Below are 9,745 nucleotides of genomic sequence, written 5' to 3'. Positions count from 1 at the left end.
GGTCCCAAATGTTCTTTTCATGCTGGACAAACACATATAAGCATACACTACTGCATTGCTTCAGTAGGCAAGCATCCATCCCTCTGTCGGTATTCTGTGGGCAGCCTGGGTGCTTTGGTGGTTAAGGCAGACAGTCAGAATTGGAGAGGCATGGAAATACAGGCCCCTTATTAACACAGATGATTCAGCCTCTTTTCACGGGGTCATGCTGTGTATTGCGTGCATGCATGTGTGTTTGTGGACAAGCATGACTGCATCAGCCACAAAATATCACTTACAAACGGAGAGGTTGTAACCTCCAGTATTTAGACACAGTTTTAAAAGTAAAACTATGTCCCTATAGCGGTGCCAGCGACTAATAATATTGTTGCATTTACCAATACTGTCATTATGTTTTCCTCAATTAGTGTGTGTGCATGTAATCGGGTTTAAATGTAAAGACAGCTACTGAGATTTAGGTCGGAGATCACCGAGAAGGACTGCACGTGTGCAGGTGTCAAGTCATAACCGTCATTTTTCCAGCAAGTCCTAAATTACTGTGGGGGAAAAAAATCAAGCAAGTCCAGCCGAGTCGCCACCAAATTTCAAGCAAGTCGTAATGTCAAGTCATAAAATCTTGCTCAGCCACAACATATTGGAGTGATGAAAAAAAATCACAGATCACAACACGGAAAAGAACGTTAACTTTAAATATATTTGCATCCCTAAAAAGTAAATGTAGCACAACTTAAGAGTATGAAATGGATGTTTACACTTAAATTATTTAGAAGAAAGCATGTTATTTTTTTACTTACGTTTATATGATTGTCACACTGTTACTGCGATGATAAATATTGAAATATGCTGAATGTGGGAGTAAACATGTATCATGACCAGATTTTAAAACTACATATGTTGTTTTTGGTGACGATCGGTTTCCCCAATCTACTAAAATGTGTAAATGTTTACCTTTGTGTACTTTGTGTAGGTTGTCACTTTATCAAGATCAGTGAAGTTGATGTGAATTAGTTTAATGAGGCTCTGCCACATCAAATATGGCGCTCACGAAAAGTACTCAAAGTGCACTCTATGTATGGCTGTATAAGATAGCATTTTTCAAATGGGGATAACCTGAGTTTATGTGAAGGCATCAATAGAAAAAAAAGACCTTGATCTCAGCAGTTGCTTCCCTGCCACCGAAAATGACAAAGGTTCAAAGATAAATGCAAAAACACTTCAGTTTAGTGCAAAAATGCAATATTCAGTGTTGACAGTTGGGAATGTTGTCAGCCTTCTTTTGGATTATTAAATAGATATTTCAAGATGACCTTTTTTAACCGTTTTTTCTTCAATTTAAAATGAGGTTAATAATTTCTATTTGAGAACGGACCTCTACTATTGTCCCAAAGGAAGACACAGTTTGTTGATAATTCTTTTTATGTGCACAAATCTTTATTTCTAATTCCTTTAATTCTTTAATTCTTTCGTTCTTTCTTTCTTTCTTTCTTTCTTTCTTTTATTATTTATATTTACCGAATATATAATAAATCAGACACACTGAGAGAGCACTCCGTTACAAGTCTTTTTTTTTTCATGCACAAATGCTTTGCACTGCACCAAGTACCCCCTACTTGCTTAAAGAACAAACACTTTTTGTTATTGGTATACTTCCAATATTACATTCTCCAAGGTGTCTAATCTATCGCTTTACTATTTTACCAATTACATGCATAACAAGTGTAGTTAATATTTGACCAGCTATTGGTGAAATAAACTGTCGAGCTAACTTAGCTGGCTAAGTTTTACAGTTCACAAAGCTACAGTATCTTACCTGTGTCAGACAGATTAAAGTACATGCGGTTTTGCTTCTCTTCAAATTTCAAACCTTGCATGTTGCTTTTGTTTTTTTCTGCTTTAATCAAAATGATAATCCTGGAATCAAAATGTGTTCATCTTTGGTGACCTTGCTCAACAAGTCAGCCTTTTTTTTTTTTTTCCTGACAACACTATGACAAGTTTGAGGAAGGCCCTTTACCTGTTACCAATGTCCCAGTGCACAAAGCAAGATCCAAAAAGATATGCTTGGATAAGTTTTGTGTGGATGAACTTGAGAGCCCTCAATGCAATCAAAAATCTTTTGGATGAACTAGAGCAGAGACTGTGAGCCAAGCACTGTTGACCCACATCATTAACCTGTGATTCTCCTGATTTACTCTCCAAAATAAATTCCGCTCACCATATCAGATTGTGTATGTTGGTGGGTGTGTTACATGTGATTTATAAAGATTACAACTAAATAATTACTTAGACTGAAAAACTGACAAGTGTTAATAGTTAAAGCAAACTATGTATAACATTTTCTGTGTCTATTATCCTCCTTTCATTGTGAATTCAAGTAGGACTTCAGACCAGCAACGGGTTCTCCTGGGATGACCGAGCCATTTGTATCTTCAAGGCCACACAAATTAGCTCGTTTGACGGACATAATCCTGGTTGCACCTGGTTGGCAGATCAGCTTTCACATCTGTTTTCATGTGCAATCAAGTTTCTGCCTGTTTTTACATCTGCTGTTTTTATATCTTTAATAAATCAAACCCTTAATGTTCTTCTGGAAGAGTAGACAAAAATACGTTTAATATAGTGAGGTTGCTCATCAGCCAAAGGATTAGCTTTCGCTCTGTTTTGGTGTCCAAAGGGAATACATTATGGAAAATAGATTTTTTTTTTGGGTGTGCCTTCCAACCCATCAAGTGTGAAATCAAACAATCAAGTAAATATTTTGTCAGCTGCCTAGTTCTGAAAGTGTCAAATTGACAAGTGCTATTGAGGGCCACGGTGTGCCACATCCACAAAAATATCTTTTTCTGCTCGCCTTTTTATTCCGACTTGGTGCTGTTTGAGATTGTGTAACTGCTTGCCTCGTCGCAACTCCCTAGCTCCCAACTATGAGCATCATGATTAAGTCCATTGGCCCCATTGAAGATGTTGGACATTTGGTCATGGAGTCCCACTGCAGGCAAAAAATTACAACTAATACTAGGAGATTTGTTAGTCTGCATCCTGATTACTATCGTCGTGCCCTTGAGAAAGACACCAAACCCCCAAAAACTCAATTTAGGGGCGTACCCCATCAAGCTAACATTTTTCTTTGCCTGCCAACATATGTGTGGTCTGCTTTTCTGTGTGGTTTGCACCAAAAATATGAAACTGCGAGTTCATTGAACTTCCCCTTGAGGGATTAAAAATGGATCAAATAATGTTTGGTAAAGTACATTAACCGTACATTTTACTTGGATGAAATCCCCTTCCAGTCAATGGCTGGCTGCTGCCCGTAGTCATCACCTGAACATCCTGGAGATGCTATGCCAGGATTTCACTTTACCTTCACTTGCTGCTTATTTGTAGGTTAAAGAAAAAACAACTGAAAGCACCAAGAGCAAATAAATCAAGCAGCCACTGAAGGTAGCTGGAGAGAGGAACAGACAAAGAACCTCCATTCAGCAGTTTAACGTCATCAGCTACAAGAATGATTAGCGAATGCTAAAAACCAGCAGCTTTGAACTTTCAAATTTATTTTTTTTATCTCTTTGTGACTGATTTTGCATTTTTTTTTATCTTGTTTTATTTTGCTCATGCAGGACCAGTTTCAAAGTTGAAGATGTTTATTTGTAATATGCACAGTAAAACAGAATGGTAGCACTGACCAATGAAGTTCTTACTTGACTTCAAAGAATATAAAATGTAAAAAAAACATGAATATCAAATAATGAAAGCGTAATACTGAAAGAAAAAAGGGCTAGGCAATGTACCTGAGGACAATTTAAACACTAAAGCGCAGAATTCTAAAATCCCAAATTTGCATTCGCTATTCAAGCGAGTACCGAATGAACTCAAATTGATTACTTATTTGACTTTTCACGTAAAATGCTTCATAGTCCAACAACTGAAAAATCCAATTTGATCAAAATGATAAATGGAGAGCACTTATGTTGCACTTTACGGTGCCCAAGGCGCTTTGCAAAGCCATCTTTCACTTATTTGAAGACATATCGATGTATTGAACCTGACTTTACAACGGTGCATTGACGTAGAACCGTTAACCTATGGAAAGGTTTTCCTTTTTAGTTTAAAAGAGCTTTCTTCAACTTCCAGGACCCCTCATACCCCTGTACCCTGGTCAACAGTAGAATCCAGGTGTTGTTCATGCTTTCGGCCAGTAAATCCATCTGTATTGAGACTTAATAGTAAAAGTGTGGGAGTAGTAGACTGGCCTGCCAGCAGCCCAGAACTGTCTCCCATTGAAAATGTGTTGCGCATCATGAAGCGCAAAAAGAAACTGTTAAGTAACTGAAGTTGTACATCAACAATGGGAAAGCATTGCACCTACAAAGATTCAACAATGTCCTCAGTCCTTATTGAATGTTGTTAAAACGAAAAGTGATGGAACACATGCCACTTTAACCAGCTTTACATTTTGCAACGCTTGGAATTGGGGTTTGTAAAGTATATGTGGTTTATAAATTTGGTGTTGTAGCGTGAAGGCTACTCAACAGATGTGTTGTTAAGTTTTAATGACATGCTGGAGAACTTTCCTGTCCTGTACAGTAGAGTCCCCATATCATGTCAGCATCAATGATGGACTGGGTCAGGATGCGCTGCTGCGCATCTGCAGAAGCTGCTGAGCAGTAGGGGAATTCCACAGCTTCCTCATGAAATGCAGCCTTGGTTGAGCCTTCCTGATGATGTGTTGTGGGTCTATCTGAACTCATCTCTGATGTGAGTACAGAGGAGTTTGAAGGTTTTTAACCACTCCGCCGGCTGTAAATCTCACTGATGGCAAGCGGTGCAAGATGCTCTTTCCTCTGCCTTGCGTCAATAATCTTCTCTTTTGTCTTTATAGCATTTAAAGAAAGATTATTTTCAGAACACAAAACACTAGCTGAGCCACCTCATTGTTGTAGGTTGGCTCTGCTCCAACAGTGATCTGGCCAATGACTGTCATGTCACCACAGACTTGATGATGGTGGTGCCATCCTGGGATGCAGTCTGTGTCAGTTCAGTCCGGATTATCCTGTCAAAATGAGTGATTTGTTTTTCCTTCTCAGTAGGAACATTATAAAGGTAATAGAATAGGGAAACTATTTTGTGTACAGAGAAAAAAACATTTCTGTTTTGTGTTGTTATTAAAATGGGTATTGTGTAGTATTTTCAAGAAAAATTCATTTTTGATTTTACTTTTGTATTTAAGTACATTCTCAACATTTGTTTTGTTTTGAACTTTTACTCAAGGAAAGGAGTTGAACCAGTACTTCTGCTTTTATCAGATTTTTTTCTGTATTTCTACTTAATCACAGAGTGTGAGTACTTTTGCCACCTGTGCATGTCCGGAGGGTCAGCAGTGTGAGCAGTTTGGGGTGCACTTGCCTCTCACCCAGCTGGAATAGGTTCTTGTCGCTCACTATTAGGACCCATTAGCTGACCAAAAACATGCCTGATGTAAAATACATGAATCAAGCAGCAAACATACCTGCATCAAACGAAAGAAAAATCATCAATGTCAAGTTATAGACCATTACATACAGTAGATGGGCAAAAATCAACTCCCGCTTATTAGCTTAAGACGTCTTTTTTTTTTATTTCCCATTTATCGTTGATCACCTTCAAAATGGGCCTCCGTCATAGACTGATATATGGACCGGCCCATCGGATAGGCGGAATGCTGTTGTTTTGAATATATTTGCATTTGTGAGGTAATTATCACATCATTTCTTCCTAATGTAATATGCAAAGACATATTTATATGTCGTTTCACAGTCCAGCCATTCAATCCCAGGAACTCATTTATATATATCTTTTAGAATTTTTTCAAACATTTACGGTAAAAGAGGGTCTGAAAATGTCTGGTACTGAATGAGTTAATAGTAGTGGTTGTAGATTGTATCGACAGGCGTGCACTCAGGGTTACTCCCCCCTTTAATTAAGCAACCCACAAAAAGATTGCGGCTGCCTTGAGTAACCTGAAGCCATTTAGACAAACATACACACTCGCACATGCACAAACAGTGGCCACCTGAAGCATTTTGGGATATTGGAATAGTTGTCCCATCTTCCCTCTTGTTCCCCTCCACCCAAACCTATTAAAACTTGCTCCAGGAGGAAACTCCTACTTCCTCCACATTCCTGGAGGATTTTCCATACAGAGAATAGTAAACAAACCTTTAAACAAAGAGCAAGTGTGGAGGGGAGGGCGAAGCAGTGCATGGACAAGTCAATGTTATTTCCTTCTTGTAGTAAATCAAAAGCTCCTTTCACACTGACTTCCCGGTAAACTGGCTAGGTGGGGGGGTTTCTTTTGTAAGCCAGTTGAGGTGTTTACAGTCAGCAGTGATGGTGGCGGGAGTAGTTGGAAGAACAAAGAGCTGTGCAAAGACCTAGAAAACCCTTTTGGTTTCCCCTCAGCTCACAACACACACACACTTCCTGGCACTGAGATGAGTAAGCAGATGGAGGAAGGCCTCCTTATCAGCTTTTCCTATGGGGACGTCTGGTTTTCACTGACTCGTGTCAGTATGTCAGTTTGTGTCAAAGTATACCTTAACTGTATGCACCTAAAATTAGGTTTTGTAATATTTACTCTATTTTATTTCATCAAGTTGTTGCACAAAATGAAATCATCTGGAGCCAGATACATTTACAGATACATTTTTAAGTAGGTGTATATATAGTCTACTTAAAAAAGTCAGTTGCAAGGCGTCACTTTGGCATACCTCTTTTAAGCTCTGCATTTCCTTGTGTGTGGTTCATTTCATCGCACAGAAATTATTGGTAGTGCCATCTCCCAAGGCAGTTTTTTGAGTGTGTTGTCCCAATAGTTGAGTGCACTGTTACACAATTTGCGCACAGACATCTTGGCACACGCTCGGGACAAGTTAAATCAAACAAAACATGGCTTTTATGTGGTTACGGGCTTCCCCGAAATGATAGGAGCAATACCTTTCTTTCTTTCTTTTTACGTTTGTTTTCCACTATGTGGAAGTAAATCTGTGCCATTGGACTTTGAATTCAAATTTGTAACACAGATTTTTTTTTTACCATCAAAATTCCTAACATTTACTTTTTTCAGCATTGAAATTCAACATTGCCTGCAAAAATTCAGCTGCAAAATATTCAACTGCAAAAATTTCTGATTCAAAATTACAGAAACTAGATACGGGCATTTAAGGAGGAGCAATTGATGGATTATGACTAGTGTTGTTCCAATACCGATACACATTAAAACACTGGTATCGGTATCTGCAAGTACTTACAAATAACGTGCGGATGCCATTTCGAGCTCCTCAAGCTGGTTAGGGGTGATGTGACTCTCCGGTCACAGTGGATGGTTGTCCCAACCATTGCGGAAAGTATCCAGGTCATCCCTGCAAGCAGTGAGAGGAACACAAAGGAGAAGCAGAAGACGTGTGTTTCAATGGCAATGCTGAGGAAGCCCTCTTCTTCAAGGAAGTGGAGAACATCATCGATACAGGTCATAGCAGCCCACAGGTTTCACCAATAGCCGCTCAGTCCTGGAAAAAATATACGGTATATTAAAGTTATTTATTTAAAATATATCTTATCCACAATGAGTGCACAAAACTATACTTTAAAATATCCAACCTATTTAAAACCATAAATTTGTTTGTTTTGCATGTCTGCTAAACCCATTTTTTTTGGAATTGGACCTTGTTTCATACTGCATGTCATTACCCCCTTATGCAAGTGGGGCACAAACACGATAAATGCAAGACAGCAATGATAGTGGTTGAAGCAACTAGACAGTAACATTTTTCAAAAAGATGTTAAATATTGTAGTTCATGCATTCATAATCCCAATTACTAAAGGGCAAAAACAGGAGTAATGTAGGCTTTATATATTCTGAACTGTGCTTGTCTTTGACCTGGTATTTTTCCCAACATACAATTCTCTCTGAGCAGTGCCGTGCTAAATGCTAGAAGTCACATACATTGTCTTGTGCCCTGTAGATAATAATAATAAGGTAATAAGCGGCAGGCTGATTACAAAATATTATCACCATTATCACAATGTCATCACAAACAACACAAAACAAATAATAACAGTGTCACAAACTAGCAGTACAAAGATGTTTCAAACATCTAAATGCTGCCCTGCGATCGATTGGCTGGCAACCAGTTCACAGTGTAACCCTGCCTACCGCCTGAAGATAGCTGGGATAGGCTCCAGCACACCTGCGACTAGGGTTGCCAAATGTCCCGTATTAGCCGGGACGTCCCGTAAATTGGGCTGATTTGGTTTGTCCCATACGGAACCTTAAATGTCCCGTATATTGACTATCAACTCTTGCAAATACAGAAAACTGCAATCTACCGATCCTGTAACATAAGATGTTTTTAGTTAAGCTTTGGATGGCGATCAATCTCAACGTCTTTTACTTGTATACTGTACTTGGTCGAACATACATTGCTGGTTCTTAAACAGTGATAGCACATTACAGCGCTCCTAATGGAGACTCTCGGTACTACACATGACAGATCCTAGTCAGATAAAGCGTTAATCTCAGAACAAGCGCCAATCACTCCACCTGTCATGTAAGGACGTCTCTCTGGTTGCGCAAAAGGACAGGAGACTGCTTGATTCAGTCAAAAGCAGCCAAAAGTATCAATGGAAAACTAAATTTGGTGAGTCACACACACTTCAGATTTCTTACACCCGTTTTTTGATGAAAAGAGCCAAATTGTGGTTTCATATGAGGTTTCATATGAAGTGGCATATCGTCGCTGTCCTGTGAAAAACACTGTCCATTTTTTTCATTTTTTTCTTATTTTTACGTGAAAGTGGTTTCCGCATTAACATAAAAATTAGGAAAAAAATCACAAATTCATACATCATGCTCACACCACCGTGGCACCGTGCACCTGTCCCTTATTTCGGAGTGAGAAAGTTGGCAACCCAACCTGCGACCCTCGTCAGGATAAATGGTTCCGATAATGGACGAAGTATGCCTCCTCTGTAGATATACAACAATTTTTTAAGTCATGCAACACATTTCAGGCTTAGTCAACATCCTTGTTATTACTTATTTTATGTAGATATCGTTGATGATGCCAAAATAACATTAATAAACATCGCTCTTGAACTCTAAACACTAAAAATGTAAGGAAATGCCCCCTCGCCCCAGAATGGAATAATAATTCATCCTAAACACTTGTGTTTCAAATGTTTGCCATTGAGTGAGAACGAAGTCGAATCCGGGCCACTGCAAAAAGCCGTATGAAACGTATGTAACGTAACAGAATAGACTTATTCATGGGGCAAGCTTGTTCCACCCCCTGTGTGCTAAGTTACGCAGTTTTTACAAACGCCAGCTCGATAAAAGTTCAATGCGGCTATTGTTCACTAAGTCGGCTTCATGTGCAAAGTGTCAAGTAATAACCATTATTCGATTTTACGAACACAAAAGACAAATAGAGTAAACAAACTCACCGCGGGGCCATCACTTGCACTGGGAGACATGATATGACCTCTTCTTCCGTGTCGGAGTCACATGACCAGCGGAGCTAAACCTGATTGGTTGGACGTTGGATGACTTGACACAGGGATCAATTGCTCATCCTTAATGCCCGTATCTGAATTTTTTGCAGGTGATTTTTTTGCAGCTGAATTTTTCGCATCTGAATTTTTTGCAGTTGAACGTTTTGTAGTTACATTTTTTGAGCAGGCGAATTTTTTTGCAGCTGAATTTTTTGC

General features: G+C 39.0%; 1 long non-coding RNA gene across 2 annotated transcripts; it reads right to left on the bottom strand.

The window, feature by feature from the left end:
- Positions 1 to 5,354: 5,354 nt before the first annotated feature.
- Positions 5,355 to 9,520, bottom strand: LOC147139515 (uncharacterized). Of its 2 annotated transcripts, none has more exons than XR_015088742.1 (3): positions 9,482 to 9,520; positions 7,287 to 7,544; positions 5,355 to 5,506 (listed from the first exon to the last, which is right to left on the bottom strand). It is a non-coding gene; the product is annotated as an uncharacterized LOC147139515 (long non-coding RNA). The 2 variants fall into 2 exon arrangements; XR_015088741.1 differs by lacking the exon at positions 9,482 to 9,520 and adding an exon at positions 8,883 to 9,006.
- Between the last annotated feature and the right edge of the window lie 225 nt (positions 9,521 to 9,745).

This window comes from Filicampus tigris, chromosome 11 (genome assembly GCF_054856515.1).
Source record: "Filicampus tigris isolate MCC_2025a chromosome 11, RoL_Ftig_1.0, whole genome shotgun sequence".
Classification (NCBI taxonomy): domain Eukaryota; kingdom Metazoa; phylum Chordata; class Actinopteri; order Syngnathiformes; family Syngnathidae; genus Filicampus; species Filicampus tigris.
The sequence above is the reverse complement of the archived record's forward strand: the minus strand, read 5'-3'. Positions and strand labels throughout refer to the sequence as shown.